Here is a 6,499-nt window from a genome sequence, read left to right as displayed (position 1 = left end):
TAACTTGTTAAAATAAAAATGTATTTTTTAAACATGTTTTAATTAATATACAATTATGTATGTTAATTTGATAAATGTGTAAAATGAAAATTTTAAAAGTAAAGGACGTAAAGTAAATTAATTAATTAATTATAGGGGTATAAAATGTAAATTTAAAATTATTATTTTAAAAAAATTTGTTGAATGTGAGAGGGGGTGAGTATGTGAGGGAGTGAGTTTGTGAGAGGAGGGGTGTAGAAAATGATGTCAGGGGTATGAATATCAACCCCAAAATATTAGGGGTGTTCGCAGTCCGGTTTGGCCGGTTTAACCTCTCAGACCACAAACTAAATTGTAATGGTGGTTTATAAAATTTTCAAACCGAGTGGTTTGACATCAAGTGTCCAGACCAGTCAAACCAGACCATGAAAAGGCGGTCTGGTTTGATCGGTTTAGGCGGTTTGGGCTTTGATGGACTTTAAATGTTAAACTAAAAAAAACATATATAATTTATAATTTTATATTAAATATCCATTTTGATTATGTTAGATGTTAGACTTTATGTTGGGCTTAGGGATATATTTGAACTATAGTCCATAAGTTAAAAAAGTTGAACTTGCTAATATTAAAAAAAAACATATATATATGGCGGTCGGTTTGGTCCAAACCGCCCAAAAAATGTTCCAAACCGCAGATCGGACCGAACCGCCCGGTTTTACTATTTTCCAAACCAAACCAAACCAAACCGTCAGACCGCTCAAACCGCCAAAAACGGTTCGGTCTGACTTGGTTCGGCCGGTTTGAGCGGTCCAACGGTTTTTTTGAACACCCCTACAAAATATATTGTTTATGGTTACCCCTATTAAATATTTTTTTAATGGTTTTATTATTTGAAAATTATTAAGAGTTAAATCTTGTTTGGTAAAAAAATGTCTGTTTTTTTAACCTTTTTAGAACCCTCTAATTTTGTATCTTAAGCCTGCCTGCCTGCCTGAACCATTCAGCAACCTATTTCATTATGAACAATTACCGAACAAATATATTTTATTTTGCACTATATCATAAAAACATCTTTATCATTTTGACAATTTAATCATTTTGTACCAAACCATTCAACAATTGTCATATAGCCTCTTAGAATCAAATTTATAACGAAAATGTAAAGTGGTTAAGATGGTCATGTAAATGTTGCTTTTCGAGAGATTAGAGGTTTTATTACTACCTTTAGCTAAAGTGGAGATTTTGAAAGTCGTTTTATATTTTTAAATTTAGTTGTGAAATATGATTATTTGAGTAAATTTGTATTGGAAAAAAACTCAACATCATTATTCATTATAGATTTTTATATTGTGGTACAAGTTTGACGTAATTATTTAAAATTTGCATTTTGCTTTAATAATTATAATTTTTGCTTCGATAACAAATATATTTTAAACAATAATCAATACCCATGTGAAGTGATTTCATTAATAAAAGTAGCACGTCATCTATTTTTACCTTTCAGGAACATGTTTGATTGGTTTGAGTTTTTGGCTTCAAAGGCCAAAAGTGTCTGGAGGTTTCAGGTTCAACTTCAATAAGAAATAAAAATCGTCTTGTGACCACGAAGATTCAAATGTGGTGACTTCGAGCTACCTGCAAAGCAGGTGATCACCTGAGATTAATCAGCTCGTATAGCAGGTTAAATATCTAGGTTAATAAAAAAAATAGTAGTAGGTTATTAGGTGTTTTAGAATTTACATTAAAGATTTTTAAAACAGGTAATAGTTACTCGTGTAAGCGTTTACCAAGTGACATTACCTCACCGGATGAATATGGTAATGACCAAAAATCTTACCCGGTAAGAGCGAGACAAGAACGAAGAGTCTTACCAGGTAAGTAAGGGCGACGATTCTTACAACGCTAAGTGCTTACCGGGTAAATTGTTGCATACGATGTCATTTTGGTGTACAAAAATCTTACCCGATAAGTAAATAATAGTGTTAAATTTTACCGATAAACACCTACCGGGTAAATATTTAGTAAACGGCCCTTAAGTGAGAAGCATATGTTAAATTTATCTAATAGTATGAAGAATGTTGAAATATAGCGTCTATAGGAGATGAGTGTAATTTTTTTTAGAGATTTTAATTTTTAACATATAGATTGTAATAAAATAAAAAGAGAAAATTGCACAAAAATAGAACCAACTTTCACCTGATTCTTTTTTTGGAGAACCAACTATCAAAATCGTCATTTTGGGGGACCAACTTGCACCTGATTCCTATTTTAGGGAACCAACTTGCAAAATAATTATAGAAAAATAACTAAAATTCGTTTTTTTTTCAAAAATTAATGCAATAAAATCTATTTTACATTTCAAATCTCATTTTTTTTAATTCATATATCAAATTGAAGATTTTTTCAAAAAAAATCAAAATTAATACAATAAAAATTATTTTTTACTAATAGAATAAAAAATTAATTTAATAGAAAAAATTAATTGATGCAATAAAAAAATAAATATTAAATATCACATTCAAAATTTTTATATCTAACCAATCCGTATCAGTATTAAAATTTAAATCAAATTTGGCAAATCAAACCAAAAGTTTGATAGAGGCCCTTAAATTACCTGTTACTTGTTCAATAGATCAACCAGACCCTTAAATAAACAAAAAGTTTGATAGAAACCCTTAAATGACGATTTTGAAAATTGATTTCCAAAAATAAGAATTAAGTGAAAGTTAATTCTATTTTAATGCGATTTTTCTAAAAAAAAAAGATTGCAAAGTTTCTAGAATTAAAAAGGTCCAAAAAGGACTCTAAATATGTTAAGTTGATGTTAATTTTCTTATTATTATTATTATTATTATTATTATTATTATTATTTATAAATATTGTTAAGACAATGTATTTTAAAAATCCTAAATTTATAATTTGAATCCTGGAGAAAAAGGTATTGGATAAGGAGGAGTTAGTCAGCTGGATTTCAAATTGTTGTCAAAATTTCTAGAATTAAAAAAAGTCCAAAAAGGACTCTAAATATATTAAATTGATCTTAATTTTCTTAATTTAATTTTAATTTTCTTAAACCTAGTTGTCATTTCATTATTATTATTATTATTATTATTATTATTATTATTATTATTATTATTTACAAACATCTTGTTGATGCTAAGACAATGTCTTTTAAAAATCCTACATTTATAAGAAACCAAAATGTGAAATCTACATAAAAAGGTAAAAGATAATGAGAATTCTCATTATCCTAAAAATTTTGAAAATTTACAAAAATTAACCAAAAAAATCCCTTGATTTGGTGGAATTCAGCTAAGAAAACACGTCGAATGTAAAACTTACTCTTTGTGTCTTGCTCAAATAATAGATTTCATTTGGAAGAACGCAATTTATTCCCAAATTGACACAACTGACTTTTCCATGTCAAAACATATTACTTTTTGCAAGAATGAAATCGTGACGTTAAAAATGCACATGGGATGGTTGGATGACTGCTGGGTGGAAAGTGTTGAACTAACTCAACCTAATTAGGTTGGTCTTGAAAAATCCTTTTTAGATTTATAAACTAGCCAATCCGTATCGTGTCGGGTTGAGTTACGAGGGGTTTAATTTGTTTCTTAACATACTCTGAATCGGCGTTAATGGCAAGTAGGGCTCACAAAATGTGGACCACGGGGCCATGAGGTCCCCGCCATTAAACCTTTTTTGAATCGGCGTTATTACATATTAGTTAAATCATAATAAAAAAAAATATTAGTAGTAAAAAAAAAATTATACTTAGATCATTTTTACCCTAAAGGGTGCCTAGCTTATATGTAATTAGGATTTATTGATTTTGGTTTAAGTTGATTTGGCCCCGGGACCATGTCATCCTCTATTGGTTCCTTTCTTTTAGTGATTACACAACTTTCTTAACGTTTTTTTATCATGTTCCTTTCTCACACTACTCGTAGAACCATCATGGCTACTGCGGATAACCATTAATATTATTTATGTTGGTTGTTGGTGGTGTTGTGGCTGCTAGCAGGATGGCTGTTTCCATGCGAACATATCGTTGCTCGTTAACAACAATTGACTGCCCCAAACTAGTTGCTCATCCGTGACCAAGAAGGCTGTTGATTGCACCAACTTACGGTTGCTCGTTAACAACAATTGATAGCCCCACACTAGTTTCTCATCCGTGACCAAGAAGGTTGTTGATCGCACCAACTTACGGTTGCTAATGATCAAAACAAAAGGGAGTGATTCTAAATACACCCCCCTCTGCTTCCTACTTTTTTCCGCTCCCACATTAATATTAACTTATCCTTTCTCCGTTTCTAATGTTTCCAATTTAACCAAAAAGAAAGAAGGTGCAAACAGAAACACCAAAACAAAAGGCTGTTGTTGTATGCTTCTTGAGATTGCTACTTTGATGATAAAACATAATCAGACACTTGCTTAATGCATGTCGTTGCTGGATTGGCAGCAACAAATTGGTCTTTTATTATTTTCCCACAAAAACTCCAAGCATTCGATGCGCATAGGACCGATTAATTGATTTTGAATCAGCTATGAGTTGGTGTTGTGAGTTTGTTGTAGTGCATCTCTAATTGAAACACACCAGCAAACAACTTTTATAATTTTATGCGAACAAGCCAGCAAATATCACCTAATGCAAATTTTATTAAAACATGAAATTCATAACCAGATCCTCAAGGACCGGATGGGATGGGATGGGACAAAAATAATTGTCTCATGTTTGGCATGAGATGGAATAAGCAATATTAGATAAGATGGGATAAGGCAGGAAAGTGACGGATTTGTGTCCAGAACGGGTCAAATGACCCTATACAGTTTCAATTTTTTTTATATTATAAAATTTGATTTTATTTATAAATACATGTGTTTTGACCCCAACAAGAATAAGGTGTGACCCATAACTTTTTTTAGCCAAAGTTTTATTGTTAATTTTTTATATAATTTATTTTTTTACATAAAATTGCTAATTGATAATTATTAATTGTTATATTTAGGGTTTGTTAGTTGAAGCCAAATTGTTAACTTTTCTTTAACTATTAATTGTTAGGGTTTATCTTTGTTAGTTGACATCAAATTGTTTACTTTTTGTTGTTAATTTTTAGGTTAGAGTTTATTAGTTGATGTCTGATTGTTAATTTGAGTTTATTAGTTTATTATGCACCCACTTACAAGGCTCGGGCTTAGGGGTATAACCGAGCCTAGTTTACTCAAGTTGGGCTTGAAAAAAAGCCGGCTCGAGCTCGAATAAATTTTTTTACTATAGGGATTGAGCTCGAATAACTTTTTTACTATAGGGAACGAGCTCTAGCTCGAATATTTTTTGAATTATCGAGCTCGGTGCTTGTTTATGGGATCGAAATCACGATCGTTTAACTCGTTTATATACTTGAGGTTGATAATTTTTATATCCTTATTGTTTCATGAACATTTGAGCATATTTGGCTCGACAAAATGTTTGATCGAATGACTCTGCTCGACTCGAAAAGTTTAATCGAGTTTTAAGCCGAGTCGAACATTGATATTATGAAGCTCGACTGATTAAGTTAAACGAGTTATATTTTGTGTTCGAGGGAGAGCGATTTCGTTGGACGCAAGAGATTGGATGGTGTAAGATTTGATAACGGTAAAACTGATTTATGTTTTTTCTTAAATTTAAAATCTTCTTGGCCATATATAGTTTTTTTAAGTTAAAAGAATACAAATAACCAACTTTTAAAAGTTCGATAATTTATTTATTAGACAAATATTTAAAAACTGAATTATTTAAAATAAGATGTTTAATAATTGATTCATTTATAAAAAGATTAAAAAGTTATTTGAGTTTTTATATACTTTTCTCTATTTGTATTACAAAATTTATAGCAATTAAAGAAAAGTGGGTCGCTTGTCGACTTTGGTGCCAAAGACACAATCTCATATTATTAGATGATGCCTCGTAGTCATAGTAATAGAAGATGAATTTGTCCAATATAAAATAGCGAATAATTATAAAATCAGATGGAAAAAAATATTATGGCTACAAGCATCAGCTCTTCCTGAGAAGGATTCAATCCAGCCACAAGTTCCAAATTTTCGATACTTTTTCAATAACTTAACTTAGAGTAATAACCATTTTTTTATTAACCTGGATATCCAACCCGCTATGCGAGCCGACAATTATATTATATGGTTTTAGAACTAAGGAAAATAACTTAAACTACATGTATTTTATCTGTATATGAATCGAATAAAAATTTTAATAATTCAAATACTAACTCGTAATTTTTTATTTTATTTATATTTTCATAGAATATATCTTTGGTCCTTCTAGAACTTTAAAACTTCAGAAAATAACCCATCTTTTTTTTCCATCTTTAAAATTCAATAATAATCAATTAATTTTTATTGAAGCTTTTGAATATTCAAAAAATAATCCATCAATTATTCAACAACCTTAAAAATTCATATAATAACTTATCACTCTTTATTGAAATTTCGAATACGAATTAATTTATATTGT

The sequence above is a fragment of the Cynara cardunculus genome (assembly GCF_001531365.2).
Source record: "Cynara cardunculus var. scolymus isolate 2C chromosome LG 1, CcrdV1, whole genome shotgun sequence".
Classification (NCBI taxonomy): Eukaryota; Viridiplantae; Streptophyta; class Magnoliopsida; order Asterales; family Asteraceae; genus Cynara; species Cynara cardunculus.
Note: the sequence above shows the minus strand (reverse complement) of the source record.